The sequence below is a fragment of the Bidens hawaiensis genome, unplaced genomic scaffold (genome assembly GCF_021521415.1).
Source record: "Bidens hawaiensis isolate Kalapana, Puna unplaced genomic scaffold, B.hawaiensis_p1.1 tig00001412_1, whole genome shotgun sequence".
Classification (NCBI taxonomy): Eukaryota; Viridiplantae; Streptophyta; class Magnoliopsida; order Asterales; family Asteraceae; genus Bidens; species Bidens hawaiensis.
Window position 1 is genome coordinate 182,279 of NW_027491079.1, and position 18,560 is coordinate 200,838.

The window sequence follows — 18,560 nt, forward strand, 5'->3', positions numbered from 1 at the left end:
CTTCGAATGATTATATACATACAGAGCCAGGTATAATAAATAGGATTCTGAAATGTACGAATTGTGATTTTCTATCAATTGATATTCTAATAATCATTCCATCAATCGCACATCATGTCCAAATCAAGTTATTCTAAGCATCATTTAATCAATTGCATATCATCATGTCCAAATGGAATTTGGAGTTCCCAATACAAGTCCAGATACACACAAGTGTGTGTGTATAAGGAAAAATGAATGTAACTTGTTTATTCAAACAGAAACATTCCTATGTTAAATGGAACGTTTTGTTCAATCCAAGGTTTACAAACTAACGTTTGTATGTGCGCAGCGTCTGCATTTGCATGCTTTTATGTATTGGTGCATGTGTTTATGTGTGGGTGTGTATATGTTTGTTCGTGCTGATGTGTGTCGTGTGCGTGTGAGTAAATGCTTCTTTCAACAAACACCTCTTGTCCCCTACGGAATGTTGGGAATGTTTTTTAAAGAATCAAGAATCTAAGGAACCAAAGTTATTCTATATGCCTTTGTCCACAAGAAAAGTACAACTTTTTTTAAGAGCAGTGTTTAACACCCAAATACTACATAACCTTATACTTAATAGGATTTAAAACCAAACATCATACCACTAAAAACCAAGTCATAGTACATATATAACTAATGTGTTATGTATATGTGAAGAAACACTAACCGGACCCCGGGCAGATTACGGGTAACCTGGGGGTTAGATAGATGTTTCCCACGAGGGATTAGACCCAGAAAAGATGGTTCTTCTGATAACCTGCAAAACAGACACCGTGAGCTTGTCACTGAGAAGGGGGGGGGGTTCCTCCTTGTGACCACCCTCCGGCGTGAGAATCAGACTAGATTGCTCTTTAAATATAAATGTATATTAAGAGATTGCTAGAGCAGATATCAGGTATAATATGATAAGATATGTTAAGATGAGATGATCATACCATTTGTGGTATTTATAGCCGAAGGTAGGTTTCCAAGGAGGTGTGGCCGGCTGCAATAGTATTCCTGTTCTACCAACAGTGGCCTACGCACGTGCCCTGCTGGTAGTTGGTGGGTAGGCAGCGGCTGATAGTGACCAGGCCTGCTGTGTACTATTCCTTTTCCACCAACTGCCGGCTATGCACGTGGTATGACAGGAGTTGGTGAGTAGGCAGCGGCTAATAGTGACATACAGTACAGGAGCATGCTGCTCGCCATACTTTTGTCAATAAGCTGTCGTATCTTTAGTCAGATCTTTTGCCCATACCTCGTCAGGTACAGTACAGAAGATCTTCCCGTATCGTACGGACTGGCTTATGGGCGGGAGTATTCCCCCTCCCGCCTTTGTGCGGGATTGACCCCGGCTTTGCTCATTCCTTCAGGTGACACTGAGTGATTGAGAGCTAAGTGCCTTGTGCGTGTAGCCTTGCTGCGCGGGTGGCCTTCCCTGATGGCTTGTATCCGCAACTGCGGGAACAGGCAGAGTCCTTCACCATTGGGAGGCATTTCCTGCGGGAACAGCTTGCGTACTGCGCGTAAGGACGTCACGTCTCTGAGCATGGTTGGTCCTGCGGATCCAGTTGGTTTCTGCGCAGACGTCCCTCTTCAAGGTGAGTCTTGCGGGTCCAACTGGGCTCTGCTGGGTCCTACCTCTTCAAGTCCCCCCCAGTCCAATGTTCTTCTCATGAGTGTTTAATAGAGCGAGGTGAACTTTTGGACTTAAGCAAAGGGTTTTGAAAAGGGTTTTTTAAGGTTTTCCATGGGGATTCTTCCCGCGGAAGTCCTTGTCACTTGCAGAAATTCCCGAGTTTCCTGCTTGATCTTTGGGTATGATGCGGGTAGGTCTGTAACCTCCTCGCAAGTCAGGAGCGTTGAGTCCCACTTGTGTGGATTCTCCATGAGGTTTTGGTAGTTTTGAACATAGTGATCAATTATGTTAAAACCACCAATTCCATCCTGGAGCTTCAAACAACGTAGTTCTCGACGTTCCCGTTATGCGGGGATGTTATTTCCGTTTCCGCAAGCATTGCCCAGAAGATCCTTCTTGGTTTCAATTCTCTGCGGAGCGCTAGGTATGTGAAGGGTTTTGCCTTAACACTGTACCCGCGCTCGTCTTACGGTTACTTTACTTCCAAGGTATTCCTGGCGTCCATTCCCTGCGGGTGCTGGTATGTGAAGGGTTTTGCCTTAACACTGTACCCGCACCCGTCTTATAGATACTTGGTTGCCGAGGTATTCTTGGCTTCAATTCCCTGCGGGTGCTAGGTATGTGAAGGGTTTTGCCTTAACACTGTACCCGCATCCGTCTTACGGTTACTTGGTTGCCAAGTTATTCTTGGCTTCAATTCCCTGCGGGTGCTAGGTATGTGAAGGGTTTTTCCTTAACACTGTACCCGCATCCGTCTTACGGTTACTTGGTTGCCAAGTTATTCTTGGCTTCAATTCCCTGCGGGTGCTTGGTATGTGAAGGGTTTTGCCTTAACACTGTACCCGCATCCGTCTTACGGTTACTTGGTTGCCAAGTTACTCTTGGCTTCAATTCCCTGCGGGTGCTAGGTATGTGAAGGGTTTTGCCTTAACACTGTACCCGCATCCGTCTTACGGTTACTTGGTTGCCAAGTTAAGGGGTATTTTCCCGCTTACTTTTGAAACTTTTTGAATTTTTTTGAAATTCGAAGAGTTGGTGAAAGGATAAGAACAGTCCAAACCTCTGAAACGTCGTGCGACGGTTTCTTCTGACTGTGTCAGGACGTGCAGGAAGTTATGGTGACGTGACAGTACATGGTCATTCCAGACGCTTTTTCAGGCGCGTGGGCACGATTTTTCGGGCGCGTGGCCGCGAAATTAATGGTACGCGTCCTTTCAACAGCTGTTGCCAGCTTGCTTTTTGCCACGTGTCATAGTTTCATTGCACCTTCGATTTCTCTCTCTTCCGCATTAAATTCATCGCATTAATTGCGATTAGTATATAAAGGGGGAGAGGGTTCTTTGTAATCCACACTTTCACTCTTCTCTTCATCTTCAAAACGATTTCCGGCGAATACTCATCTTTTCAGTCGAGCATTCCCTTGAAATCGTTTTCTTCTTTCTGCAAGATGTCTTCACGTGATCTCGAATCTACAGCCGATGACAAGAGTACTGCTGGCGAGTGCCAGTGTGCTCTGCCTGTCGATCTGTATCAGTACATCGTCAGGAAGTTCATGCTCGAGTCTCTCGAGCCTGAGTTTCCTGAACCCCACCAGACGGTGTATGATGCCCCCAGAGGCAAGATCGGGGTTTATGCTGCATTCTTTGTCTATGGGAATCTTAGGTTCCCATTGACAAAGTTTGTTTACCGTGTCCTTGAGAGGCACGGTGTGCACCTGACCGAGGTGCATCCGATGGCGATTGCCAAGGTTCGCCACTTTGAGTGGGTGTGCCGGATTCTGGGCATTGAGCCCTATGTCAACCGCCTGATGACCTTCTACACTTGGAGGTGCATCCAGGGGTGGTATACCCTGATAACCCGGATTAAGGGTTTGAAGATTTGCGCAACCGAGCGCAGTCTTCGCTCGTGGAAGCGGGAGTTCTTCTACATCTCCGCTCGCGCCATCCCCCTTGCCATGAAATTCAAGAATGGGCAAGCACTTCCCAGCCTTCACGCCTCCAACTACCAGGAGGCGGAATGGTTTTCGAAGATATCCCGAGTCCAATCTCCGGTCTACCGGTTTGCGGAGTCCGGGATGGTGATGCTGGGGATGAGCCGGGTGTGGAAGGCTGCGGATGCGCAAAAGATCCCAATCGTCCTCGAATACGGTTCGAACTCTGTTCCTTACGGTATGCTTTGTTTCTTTTTGTTGATTTAGAATCTCTTCTAACTTTTTTCCTGTTTATTTCAGAGGGGAACGACTTGCAGTCGCTCATGTACCCGCGGGAGGCTGACGGTCCCGCTCGGATGGGTACTCGCGCTCTAGACGAGAACGAGTTGCCCATCCTAGAACAAACGGCGGATCGGTTCGTGGAGGTCTATCCGCTAGGCCATGAGATCCTTAGCGCCAGGCGGCCAGGTAAGGCGCTATTCGACCCTCGACCCCTCAATGTTGAAACCTTTGCTGGAATTCCTCTAATCGTATGTTCTGATGAGGAATCCGCAGATGGTTCTCCGTTGGTGCGGAAGAAGAAGGCTGCCGGCGGGAAGGGGAAGGAGAAGGTGGCCTCCACTGCCGATCCGGCGCCTCGGTCTGATTCGGAGACCGAGAGCGAAGAGGTGGCGGGGAATCCCGGTGGTGATAAGACCGCCGCTCCGGAGGCTGCGACGATAGTCACCTCCGGAGAGCCCAGGATGACAACGGTGACCGGCGTGAAGAGGCCGGCTCCATCGGGTTCATCCCCGCCCGTCCGCACTTTCAGGCTCAAGAAAACCTGTAAGTACAAACTTCCTGTCTTTTAACTTCATAGTTTTCTATCATTAACACTTTTCTTCTTTGTGCAGGCGTGGATGTTGACGCATTCCAGGGTGGAGCGCAGAGTGCTCCGCCCATGACGGTAGGCTTGGTCAGCCTACCTGAGGCGACGACCCAGGCGCCTGCGCCTGCTTCCACTGGTTCAGTTGCTCACTCCTTTGAGCCGACTGTTCCAGCTGTGATGACGTCACCGCCGGCTGTGAGTGCTATTTTTACCGCATCTTTCACCGAGCCGGCGGTTACTTTTGCTGCGGATTCCGCGGCGGCGACCGCGGCGGCTTCTACCATGCCTCCGTCATCGGCAACGACGGCCGAACCTTCAGGTATGCATGGGGCTTATCGCCAACCTCTGCCTCCTTCCCATCTGCCTGACCTCTTGGATGGATTTCCGTTGGGTTCAGGTGATGGTTTGGCGGCTATCGGCCTGTTATTGACCCTACAGGTGCGTATGGTTCTTTTGGCCCATTTTATATATATATTTTTTATCATCTTTTCCTAACTGCTTTATGTTTTTTGCAGTGTCGGATTCCAATGAAGTGTATGTTCCACGATGGAACATTCGCCGAGAAACAACCCTTCGCACCCCTGTGGAGTGCGTGGAGTGGGCTCGTCACGCTGCTCCCAGTGGTGCGTTGGGGGAAGCCATGGCTAGCTACCAGGAGGGTAGGCTAACCAATGAGCTTCGGGTTCTCCTGGCCCGGATGCAGCCGCGCGTCGAGCTGCTTTGTCGTGAAAACGACAAGTTAAAAGCAGCTCGCATTAAAGAAGTAGCTCAGGCGCGGGCTGTCCGGGAGGAGAACCAAAGGCTTACCGCAGCTGCTGCGGAAAAGGAGAAGGCCTTCAAGGCCCTCGAGGTTGAAGTTCAGGCCCGGCTCGAGGCCCGTTCCAAGGCTGCCCAAGCTGTTAATGAACAGCTTCGGCTGGCTAAGGAAACTGCAAGGAACTCAACCGAGAGGGCCACCAAGGCTGAAGCTGTTGCTGAGCCTCTACGCGTGGAGAATGAAGAGCTTAAAGCCAAATTAGAGGCTCTCCAGCAGGCTCATGATGCCTTGGCGATGGAAGACGCCAAAAAGCTCCAGGAGATCTTGGACCAGAGGGGGGTGCTTGACCATACTGAGCGGAAGCTAAAGGGCGTCGAAGAGGCTGCGGCTAAAGAAGTGTTGCTTGCCAACCTCAACAAGAGTGAAGCCGAACGCGCCCGTAACGAAGCTCAAGCTGCCCTCCAAGAAGCTCTGGTTGCCAAGGAATGGCTTCTTCGAGAAGCGTTGTCTCAGGTATGCTTTTCATGTCTTTACGCTTTTCTTTGTAAATAGAAAAGGTTCTGATACTTGTATATTTTCTTGTAGGTTGTGCATCGGGTCTTCTCAGAGACGTCTTATGATGATGCTATGAGCGCAGCCCTCAACGCTTCTCATGAGGATGGGGAAAAGGCCGGCTTCCTGCTTGGTCTAGGGTTCGTTGAGAAAGGCATCCCGCCTTCCAACTTCCCTTTGTATAATGTTGATACCGAAGCTGTTTACGACCAAGCAGTGAATCAGTATGCCGCCTTCCCGCATCCGGTGGTGGAGAAGGTGAACCAAGTTGCTGCTGCTGATGATGGGCTAGCTATCCTTAAAGCTTTCCTTGAACTGCCACGATCTACTGATGGTGCTGGTCCAAGTGGAAGTGGCCCTGAAGCCTGATCCTGAAGATCCCTTCCCACTGCTAGGATAGATTTATCTTGTATAGATTTATTTTCTTGTAGGCGGGTAGTTACCCGGCCATTCTTGTAATGAATCATTGTGAAATATAAATCTTTGTGCGGGTAAGACCGCTATTTTCTCTGGATTCCTTGCTTTATAAACGTTATGACTTGCATACTTTAGTTTAAACTAGCAATTTTCCAAGTGTAGAATAAGTTAACCTTTGAACGTGGTAGATAATGGGTTGAAGTTTTGCTTCCTCTTTCGTGATTGTGCGGGTATGACCGTCACTTGCACTTAGTAGGATGGCTAAACTTTACCTATATCTGACCTGCGTGTAGGTTTTCCTCATCCTTTTTTGAAATTTCTAAGTGTTTAGGATAAGTTAACCTTTGAACGTGGTAGATAATAGGTTGAAGTTTTGCTTCCTCTTTCGTGATTGTACGGGTAGGACCGTCACTTGCACTTAGTAGGATGGCTAAACTTTACCTATATCTGACCTGCGTGTAGGTTTTCCTCATCCTTTTGTTAGAAATTCTGTTTTGAATAAGTTAACCGTTCGACGCGCGGTTGTCAATAGGTTAGTGTTCAGTTTCCTCTCATGATTCATGCGGATAGACCGGCACTTTCATTTAGTAGGATGACTGAACTTTTCCCCTTCAACTGACCTGCGTGAAGGTTTGCCGTTTTTTGGGTTTATGCGGGTTTTGCCGCCTTCCCCACGCAACGACTTTCCACGTAATTATGCGGTGAAAACCGGCATATCCGTGTTGAATAAATTAACCGTTCGACGCGCGGTTGTCAATAGGTTAGTGTTCAGTTTCCTCTCATGATTCATGCGGATAGACCGGCACTTTCATTTAGTAGGATGACTGAACTTTTCCCCTTCAACTGACCTGCGTGAAGGTTTGCCGTTTTTTGGGTTTATGCGGGTTTTGCCGCCTTCCCCATGCAACGACTTTCCACGTAATTATGCGGTGAAGACCGGCATATCCGTGTTGAATAAATTAACCGTTCGACGCGCGGTTGTTAATAGGTTAGTGTTCAGTTTCCTCTATCATGATTCATGCGGATAGACCGGCACTTTCATTTAGTAGGATGACTGAACTTTTCCCCTTCAACTGACCTGCGTGAAGGTCTGCCGTTTTTTGGGTTTATGCGGGTTTTGCCGCCTTCCCCATGCAACGACTTTCACACATATGTATGCGGTGAAAACCGGCATCAGTGTTAAAAGTATAAATGTAAAATCATCAGCGTCGATGTTCTAAGGAGAATCATTTCCATTAGAAGTGGCTCTGGGCCTTTTCTTTACAAATTTGGAATTGATTTACATGCAAACTGTGTAATTGAGCTCCCTTCCATGTTGTTGGGATGGGAGTGCCATCGAGCCGATACCTGGTTCGGGATCTCGTTCTTTACGCAGCATGTAGTCTCCATATTGAAGCTGCAATTTTATTCGTGTTTTCCCCAGCTGGGGTTCTACACGCATCAGCCTGCTCAGCGTTCATTGCGCCACGAGGTGCGCGAGCGTCCCATCTCTGACAAATGCTTCGACCATGTCCTTTACGTCTGTGCATTCTTCAGTGTTGTGGCCTTTTGTCCCGTGAAAGTCACAGTATTTGCTCCGATCGGCATTGGGACGATGTCGGATTATTGTAGGCTTTGGCCATGGGAGCTCCTCAGTGGCGAATATCTCGGTGATGCTTTTGGTGAGCGGCGTCCATCTGGAGTTCTGGTTCGACTGTACGTTACCCCTTCCGCCTAACCGATGTTGCAAGCCGGATGAGGTGTCAAAGTTTACCCTTGACTGCCAAATGTCTAGCTTCCGCTTTTTGTTTAATCGGGCGGTAAGGACGTTGTCTTCTCTTGTTTTCTGGGTGTAGAGGTTTGTGCTCTGTGGGAGATCTCTACCCAGTTGCTTCTCCGTTTCCGCAAAGCGTTTAGCTGCTGTCATGATGGCATCCCATGTGGATGGCATGCCATCTTTACCCGTTAAGGTGCGGATGAGCTCTGGGTCGTTCGCGCCCTGAATAAAAGCAGCGCGAACAAGATCCTCGCTAATGTTACCCAGACTTAGCTTCTTCGAGTTGAAGCGAGTGATGAAGTCTAGCAAAGATTCATCTTCCTCTCGAATGCATTTGAGGATTGTCCATTGCTCCTCGGTATACTTTATTTGCTGGCTGAAGTGTTGGCTAAACTTCTGTTGGAAGTCTGCCCAGTCGTAGATGTGGTTGACCGGTAGACGATCGAACCACGCTCTAGCAGCCCCGACAAGCGTCATTTGGAACATGTAACACCACGTAGGTTCCGTCCAACTACTGACGGTTGCCCCCGCTATGAATCTGTTCAAATGATCATCTGGGTCAGATATACCATCATATGTGCCTATGCTGGACATTTGTTTGGCACTTTTTGGGGCAATTGCTTCCGCAATGTCCCTTGCAAATTTGGACGTTCCCGCATTTGCAACGTTTGGTCTGAATGTTTTGGAGAAGTCACGTGGACTTCCACCTGTGTTTTTTGGTTTGAAGGCTTCTCCAAAATGCCTTCTCGGTTGGGAGTCCGTTTCCTTACGCTTCCCTTTTGCCCTATGGCGAGGGTTCGCGTCGGTGTCGGATTCCTCCGAGTCATCGTCCAAGTATTCTTCGAATTCGTCAGCCTGTTGGACGGAACGCAAGCGTTCGTCCAACTCAGCTTGGAATTCCTTTTGACGTGCCTCCGCCCATGCCTTAACTTCATCGAGTGTTTGGCGGGGGAGTCTTGTTCGTTTCTCTAACTGGGTATCGGTGATTCCCAGTGAGCGATTATTTACTGCACTTGCCCCAGCTTGGGTAACTGGGGTAGTGTTCGTAAAATTTACTTCACTTGCCCCGGCTTGGGTAACCGGGGTAGTGTTTGTAAAGACTGTGTAGCCGGTATTCCCCCCAGTAGCTGGGGTTGTGGTTACCGGAGTTTCTTTAACCATCTTTCCAAAAGTTTGAAAAAACTGGAGAAAAATGAAGTTCTAGCTTTTATGCACGGATGGCGCCAATGAAGAAACACTAACCGGACCCCGGGCAGATTACGGGTAACCTGGGGGTTAGATAGATGTTTCCCACGAGGGGTTAGACCCAGAAAAGATGGTTCTTCTGATAACCTGCAAAACAGACACCGTGAGCTTGTCACTGAGAAGGGGGGGGGGGGGTTCCTCCTTGTGACCACCCTCCGGCGTGAGAATCAGACTAGATTGCTCTTTAAATATAAATGTATATTAAGAGATTGCTAGAGCAGATATCAGGTATAATATGATAAGATATGTTAATATGAGATGATCATACCATTTGTGGTATTTATAGCCGAAGGTAGGTTTCCAAGGAGGTGTGGCCGGCTGCAATAGTATTCCTGTTCTACCAACAGTGGCCTACGCACGTGCCCTGCTGGTAGTTGGTGGGTAGGCAGCGGCTGATAGTGACCAGGCCTGCTGTGTACTATTCCTTTTCCACCAACTGCCGGCTATGCACGTGGTATGACAGGAGTTGGTGAGTAGGCAGCGGCTAATAGTGACATACAGTACAGGAGCATGCTGCTCGCCATACTGTTGTCAATAAGCTGTCGTATCTTTAGTCAGATCTTTTGCCCATACCTCGTCAGGTACAGTACAGAAGATCTTCCCGTATCGTACGGACTGGCTTATGGGCGGGAGTATTCCCCCTCCCGCCTTTGTGCGGGATTGACCCCGGCTTTGCTCATTCCTTCAGGTGACACTGAGTGATTGAGAGCTAAGTGCCTTGTGCGTGTAGCCTTGCTGTGCGGGTGGCCTTCCCTGATGGCTTGTATCCGCAACTGCGGGAACAGGCAGAGCCCTTCACCATTGGGAGGCATTTCCTGCGGGAACAGCTTGCGTACTGCGCGTAAGGACGTCACGTCTCTGAGCATGGTTGGTCCTGCGGATCCAGATGGTTTCTGCGCAGACGTCCCTCTTCAAGGTGAGTCTTGCGGGTCCAACTGGGCTCTGCTGGGTCCTACCTCTTCAATATGATAGTTATAATTAAATATTTTTTTTATAAAAGCATATTATTACAGAAATGTGTAATAATTGCATTTTAGGAATTAACTGTAATTACAGTGTTCAATATTAGGTTTCAAACCCGAACTCAATTAAATAGACTCAAAACCGTTTAAATGTGAACTCTATAAACTATTTGGTTTTGTTTTCAACTAAACCGACTAGCTTTGGTTTTAAGACATTCAATCTGGTTAACTCATTACTGCTTAAATATGAACTCTATAAACTATTTGGTTTTGTTTTCATCTAAACCGACTATTTATTGGACTATGGATTTTCCTACTTTATAACTCATTACAAAACCAAGGAGTTTGGATTAAGACAGCGTCCACAGTGGGGCGGTCAAACAGTGGTGAGAGAAGAAGAAAAGTGGCAAGCGAGAGAGTGGTTGGCCTATAGAGTGCGAAATGGGCACATTTAGATTTGCTTTACCACAGGCATAGTTGGTTTCCTATACTCACCTTGTGAATACATGTGCACTACTAGTTCTCATAGGCTCATAGCCACCACAATGCGATGTAGAACATGTGAAACCACGTGGCATATGGGATATTTCCCAACGATGGTTCCCAGAGGGGACTTATGACCAAAGTATCATATGCTCAATGAGTGTTAAAAGTCGCATTGCAGTAGTCGGAGAAAATATTACTTGTCAAACCATCAATATATACCAATCTTAGAACAATACAAAATGCATATAAATAAAGCATGCATTATTGCAGGATTATACTATACAACACAATGCAATATTATGTTATACAATACAAGCTCAACAATAGGTGAACTACTGTAACAAAGCACATGAAGTACAATGCACCATTATTAACTTCATACTTGTCCAAAATCAGTACTACGAACTCTATAATAAAGATCAGAAACATAACTCTTTAACAAACCCAAAACCGAAAGACGACAAAAACCTATTTTGATTTCTTTCCTTGTTTTTTCTTAATAACCTCATCAACATACATGATGCCTTTGCCTTTGTAAACCTCAGGGGGCTTGCAGCTACGAACCGCAGCAGCAAACTGGTGCACCCGTTGCTTATCAATTCCAGTGCAACAAACAATATTCGGTTTAAAAAAAAATACTCTAACAGCAGGAGGGACGCTTAACTCGACCTCATGACTGTACCCCAGCTTTAAGAATAATAAACGCCCTTCTGATTCGGCTCTAGCTTTGAAACCGACACCAAAGATCTTCAGAAACCGAAAGAATTGAGCCTCCATAATTAACTGAACCAAAATTATCAGGATAAATTGGGCAAGAAAAATGTAATCACATTCAAAAATCATTTTTTCTCAAAACACTTAAAAAAACTCATTGCTTAACTATCACAATTTCAAACACCTGCTTCACATCTAAACACTATCTCTTGCAGTCTAATTTTGGTTATTTCATATCACGTGACAGTGATAACACATTCAAAAGTCGATACACAACTGTGATTACTCTCTATTACTCTTACGTGTATTTTGTTGATTTCTAGAAATCTGATGATTGCTCTAATAGTTTAACCAGAGTTGTAAAAATCGCCAGTCGCTAGTCGGGCGGTGGCGTGGGACTAGCGATTAATCGGGATTAATCGGATCGGACTTTAATGTATATTTTTCAAGTTTATATATACACGCACACATTTTTATATGTAATTTACAGTTTTATACATACACAAACATATTTTGGTCGGAAATTGGTTGGAATCTCGCTGGAAACTGATGGTTTTTTATGGAATCTCGCCGGAAACCGCTGATTTTGGTCGGAATATCGCCAGAGGCGCTGATTTTGGTCGGAATCTCGCTGGAAACCGCCGATTTTGGCCGGATTTGACAGTTGACCAATTAATTGGCCGACTAGCCCAAAATTAATCAGTGAAGTGGGGACTAGCGATTAATCGGTGTCTAGTCGGGATTTTTGCAACGTTGCATCTACATAGATCTATCTTTTGTAACTCTAGGGGTGCGAACAAGCCGAGCCGCCCGCGAGCTACCCGAGATTGGATCAAAAAAAGCTCGAAACGAGCCGAGCGTTATCAAGCCCGAGCACAAACCTTGTATGGGAAGATTGTTAACGCTCATCAACGAGCCTACTGTATTTTTAAGTTCTAGCTCATTTGGACTTCTATGTAATAACTTTACACCGCATAGCCAAGCTCGAGCTGAATTTTGGCTCGTTTAGTGTACTTTACTCAAGCTCGAGCCAAGCTAAGGCTCATTAAGATTTTTCTCAAAATATATAAAAAAAACAAAAATGTTAATAATATTAAATTAAACCTAAATTCAAAATTATGCTGAGCAAGCCGGGGCCCAAGCTCGATCTTTCGTAAGTGAAAACAAGCCGAGCTCAAACGTAGTTGAACTCCTAACACCCGTAATTGCAAAAGAGATATATTTTCTGTTAGAATGGAAATCTTACAATTTGTAAAAATTATATCTTTCTTGAAAAATGATTGATTTGAGCTTCAGATTCAAATTGTATCTCTTATGGTGATAAAACTATCGATTTTTCTTTTTGTACAGAGTATATTATGAATGATACAGACAAAGTAGAATAATACACTGAATCATTATTTTACCAACTAGAACCCTAATTAACCTATGAAAACAAAAAACTAACAGCAACAAACGACGGGCCTGAGAATGTATTTGTATATGAGAAGAGGATAGGTACCTGCAAGTTGCCGGAAAAGTTTGCACCGTCGCGCCGGCCGAGCAGTTGGTTGAAGAAATGACGGAACGTGGGTGGGTTCTGAACATACGGAAACCCTTTAATCGTGTTTTCACGAAAGGCATATTTGCCCCTTGTACTTTTTAATTTCACATTTGTTTAACATGGTTACTCAATCCGGACAAGGCATGTTTATTAGATCATCTACGGTGGGTGTTTTTTGGTGGCGTCTTGTGGAGAGTTGTGTGAGAATCGGAAAGAGTGGGAAGGAATAAAATAATGATCGTAGGAGAGTTATGGGTATTTTTCCATTACACTTGTTTTTTGTAAAACTTTGAAATGCTGACTAAGCGCCACATGACGTAAAATGTTTGGGTTGCCTAGTTTTGACTACGCATGGGCTAAATGTTAAGACAAACAGAACCCACTCTTTCTCTTTGACACAGAAAATAGTCTATCTAATCAAGGTATACCAGGTCTAGTAGGAGGCATATCTCCTATTATTCTTACAGAATATGCTCTTCTTGTTCGAGAATCAGCTTTGCATGAACTTGTTCCTTCTAGCTTCTTTCTTTTGAGTTGTGGTACCTAACCCGAAGTAGGGAACAGCGAGCATCAAGCGTCAGGCATCAGTAAAAGAGGTTGGCATCAACTAAAGTGACCCTAGCCTCATGCGAGGTATACAAAGGCAAGGAGTCAAAAGCTGGTATCAGAGTGAAATCGAGTTAGGTTTGAAGACATGTTATGAATCTGTTGGTGCTATTGATTCTGTTGGCTCTGCTAGCGCTTCGATTCTTCTTTCCTAGACTATTTCGTACGAGTATGCTTTCGAAGTCGGTTATTGAATGAGTGGATAATGTTTAATAAGTAAGCTACAAGACACAACTTATATAACATAATTACTTTATGCACTTAAAATTTTTCCTCTCACGTGTTTCCCGTATAGTTTGGATGACATATACAGACGGTTGTTCAAACCAAGAACCAAAGGTTTTAAAAGTATTTAAGGGGTCATTTATTTTCAACCAAACTATTTACTTGTTAACCCAATTTCTGCAAGTAATTTCACATATAACGTTTTATAAAAAGTTAAATATAGCATCGTGATTAGTTTACTTTTATAAATATTTCGAAATAAACTCCACGAATAGTAATATTACAACCTCAAAATCTACTAATATAATTTTTAAACGACTTAAGAACGAACAAGCTTCTTAGCCTGCTGCCTGTTTTCTGTACAACCAAAGTTTATAAAACCTTATTTTCAAATTCTTAACCCTAAACCAAGTCAATCCAATTGAAAGCCCCAAAATACGAGCAACTGGCTCATGGAAGAAGAACAGAGTGCTGGAATTTTACAGCGGAATCGGTGGCATGGTAATCTCTCTCTATCTCATTGCAGTTATGCAATTCTTTGGATTAACATTCGAGGCATGGTGAATTGAACAGAGATATTCAGCGATGTGAATGCTAAGATGGTGGAAGCCTTCGACATAAACGACTTGGCTAATGATGTCTATGCTCATAATTTTGCCCATCGTCCATTTCAGGTACATAATTTCACAATTGAGATAAGTCATTTGTTATAATAATAATAATAATAATAATAATAATAATAATAATAATAATTGTTACAAGGTGGAAGTTAGATGTTATAAGTTACTATATCTGTAAATGGTGTTGTCGGTATGGCTTCGATTAGGCATGTAGACAAACCGAACATACACGAACCAGGCATGTTCATGTTCGTGTTTGTTTATTTTATTTTAACTGTTCGTGTTCGTTCGTTAGGGAAATGAGCATGTTTGTGTTGGCTTATGGTCATGCGTTAACTGTATAAAAGAATAGTTCACGACTTCACGGGTGTAATCGAATGAGCATTACTGAACGGACATAACCAAAAAAGTTAATAAATTTAGACTAATTTGTAATAGACCTAAAATTTTTAAACGGATATATAAACGAGAGATCATAAACGAATTCAAATGAACAAGCAATGTTGTTCATTTTTGTTGGTTTATTCGAACATAAATGAACTTCCTGGCTCCTGCTGACCGTTCTTGAACAGTTCATTGAACGGTTGGTTGTTTCACATGCCTACTTTAGATTCTTATTTAAGTTTCATTTTGGAGGTGAAAATAGGGTAACATACAGACCTTGACTGCTGCTGATCTTGATCAATACCGAGCAAGCGTGTGGCTTCTTTCTCCACCTTGTCAACCGTATACCCGACAAGGTAAACATACTGATTAGCATTTACCTTAGTTGATTATAGTTTATCCCCATGCTAAGCCTGTGTTTAGGTCTACAGAAACAATCTGCTGATGCCTGGGCTTCATCTTTCCTTAATATCCTTGAAATCATACCACAAATGATGCAGCCTCCGCTCATGATCTTCGTTGAGAATGTTGTTGGATTTGAGGTTTGAAAGAACTCACTTTGTAATATTTATGTTTAATTGATAAGTTATTGAATTGATAATCTATTGTTTTGTCTCAGACATCTGATACACATGAAAAGATGATTCAGATACTTGAAGAAAACCAATTTGTGACACAAGAATTTATTTTAAGTCCCCTGCAGTTTGGAGTTCCATATTCCCGACCCCGTTACTTTTGTCTGGTATGCAACACTAATGAACAACAGCAAATGGATGTAATCAAAGAAGAATTTAAAATGCGATTTTTTTATGTTTACAGGCAAAAAGAAAGCCGTTATCTTTCTGCAACCCGGAATTCAACGGGCAGCTTATATTTGTGCCAAAACCGTTATTTGACCACAAAGAGAGCACGTTAATCAGTGAATATGATCAGTCAGCATGCCTTCCCATAGAAAGTTTTTTGGAATTTAGAAACCTGATTAACCAAAATAGTTTTTCAGTTGAAGATTCAATAAAACAGTATTATATTCCATCGAGCTTTATAGAAAGATGGGGGAGTGCGATGGGTATCCTTGAAATTAGAGGGGCCTAAATGGTAATTTGGTGAATTGGTCGGGTTGGGTAACGGGTCAAAGTCAAAGCATGTGATTTTATAAATGGGTCGGGTTGGATTGAACTGCAGCACTTATGACTTATGTGTCCTGAAAGCTCACATTTTCTTGAAATATTTAGTTTGTCTGTTATGATTTGAAAGTTTATATTATTGCGGCATGATCTAGTTTTTTGAATAAAGTAGTTTAAGGGGTTATACACATTAAAATGACGTATTTATCCTTTTGACCCGTTAGAGATAATATATAACCTAAATTGGCCCATGCAAAGCTGTTCCTTAAATTGGTTTAGATATTGTGTATCCTGATTCGACGCGCTGTTGTTGTTTTACAAAGAGTTATTATCGATATGTTAAAGGCACTGGCTCCCTTTTGGCTACCGTTATGGTAAGTTTCAACAAAGATCGTATTTTGTTACTATTTTATATAAAATTGGTCATTTTTACTGTCGGTTTTTATAGAATTATTTTGGTTAATGTTTGCAGCCAAAGACAAGAGACAAATCATTATTGGATGAACTGTCTTAGATACTTTACCCCTAGAGAGGTATGCCGGTTTTATAATCCAGGCTATTATTTATAGTTTTATTTTTTTTTTATTATTATTATTCTTTACAACTTCATAAGAAAAATATTTTGTAGGTTTCTAATTTGCATTCTTTCCCTAAGGAATTTGAGTTCCCAGAGCATGTAACACTTCGCCAACGGTATGTTAATTAAGACAATAATTAGCCGATTTAATGATTAATGATTGTTATTAAAAGTTAGGCTGCTTGTTTTGTTTCTGTAGATATGCATTGTTGGGGAACAGTTTTAAGTGTAGCAGTTGTTGCTCCATTGCTTAATTATATGTTTAGTGATCAATAGTCGTCATCATTTACAGTTGACCAGAGATACTCGCATGGAAGTTATTATATATTCATCTTCAAGACCTGATGATCCAAACAAGGACTATACGTATTGTTAAGATTTTTCTTATATGTGAAAGTGGTTTAAGGTGGTGTTTGAAGTGTTGTTTTAGTATCTTATTCGATCTTGATTGATTAAAGAACATCTTTTTATTATTATTACGTTATCTGTGTTGATAATCCATTGTGTTTTGAAAATGCCACTCGCCTAAAATTGGATAATCGAAATATTCATGTCACATGATCCAATTTGATTCAGAAAAACACTAGTTACAAATAGATTCTACTTTTTTTAATTCATTTTTTAGACCAGCTGACTCACCTTGTCTTAAAATCTACTTTCTATTCTACACTTATGTTCACACCTTAGCACACTTATGTTTACACATTTATCAGCACACTTATGTTTACACCTTTATCAGCACCTTGGTATTGCTGGACTACAAACCCTTTGGTAAAAGTTTATATAATGAACAGATTCAGCACAATACACTTTAAAAATAAAATCAGAAAGAAAAGACTTTTTATGTAAAGTCTATATCAGAAATAAAAACTTAAAAATAAAAGTTAAATATAGTGTCCATCTTTATCATGACTCATGAAAATCATGTACCGAATCCAAGCACCAAACATAGTGGGTAAGTCTGTTCTAAATCTAATACCCAATATTAAAATTCAACTTTGAGAATAAAGTGTGTTTCAAAGTTGTACATGTATATTAATATTAATTAATTCCTGGCTATATATTAAATAGTGGTTAAAGCAATCAGATCTGCACAAAAGCTGCAAGCTACATTCAGCTTATTTGATTAAAACAAACACTAAGTTCAAATGATGTTATTCTCAATATTTAAAGCTTAGGACCTTAATTAGACGAGTAAGTATTTAGACATCACTCCAGCAGAGTCCAGCTTCGATGACTACACGTTGGATGTGTAATGTGTTCCAACTTTCAACAATATCTTATAAAATTGAACCGGAATATGTAATATAAATGGTTATTAGTAATCATTGAGCTATCAAACATATAAGCGGGCTGTTTATATAAAAGCTTAAATTCTACACTGACATCGATGATGGTACTCTACACGAAATTGTAAAATTTTGAATACCCAGAGATTAAACGTTCACTAAGTTGTAATCTTTTAAGTCTCCAACGATGTGAGAAAAACTTTTGTTATTGAATGAGTCCCGATTGATATTTGGATTCTCGTCTCTGGGTGTTGTAATTCGAGTTTTTCAATTGTTAAGAAGTTTGAATTAATATTTCATGTGTTTATTTCTTGTTTCAATTTTCAATACTTTAATATATGCTCTTTTGCATTGTATACTTCATCTAATCTGGCACCGACTGTAATTCTTAGATGATCTCAAAAGTCTTTTTGTCTCATATATTGAGTATTTTGGAATGGGATTATACTTCAATAGCTTGATGATGGTATTGGTAGCATCATTTGTGTAATTTCAAACCGAGGAATGTGTAATTCGTGTATTTTATAATATTGAGGCTATATGAGGTGTTCAAGAAAGATTGCCAATGTAGACAGACTTGAAGAGAGACATTAAATATCGTTAGATTGAGTTGTGCATCGTCTGCAATAGTTATTGTGCGATTTTCTCTAAAGAATTTTAATAGTCATGATAAATCAAAATCAGATTTCACATAATTTGGGTCTTCAAAAACAAGACAAACCAAATGAGGATTGACTTGAAAGATAGATAGCATGACCAAAGCTCAGTGGTTAAACATCTTTCGTTACACAAACACAAGAGAAAGTGTTTTCGTTTCTTTCTAAGTTTGATGATCGCTTCTTCATTCGTCCAAGCTAATC

The 18,560-nt window shown here is 42.5% G+C and overlaps 2 pseudogenes across 2 annotated transcripts; one reads left to right on the forward strand and one right to left on the reverse strand.

Moving 5' to 3' along the window:
* Window positions 1-10,988: 10,988 nt before the first annotated feature.
* Window positions 10,989-12,865, reverse strand: LOC143574233 (large ribosomal subunit protein uL6m pseudogene; annotated as a pseudogene). Its single transcript, XR_013142555.1, has 2 exons — window positions 12,834-12,865; window positions 10,989-11,401 (listed from the first exon to the last, which is right to left on the reverse strand). The product of XR_013142555.1 is annotated as a large ribosomal subunit protein uL6m pseudogene (transcript).
* A 1,434-nt stretch (window positions 12,866-14,299) lies between these two features.
* Window positions 14,300-16,937, forward strand: LOC143574244 (tRNA (cytosine(38)-C(5))-methyltransferase 2-like; annotated as a pseudogene). The gene is made up of 9 exons (XR_013142558.1): window positions 14,300-14,380; window positions 14,973-15,066; window positions 15,134-15,252; window positions 15,330-15,452; window positions 15,530-15,776; window positions 16,114-16,208; window positions 16,307-16,367; window positions 16,463-16,527; window positions 16,611-16,937. The product of XR_013142558.1 is annotated as a tRNA (cytosine(38)-C(5))-methyltransferase 2-like (transcript).
* The last annotated feature ends 1,623 nt before the right edge of the window (window positions 16,938-18,560 follow it).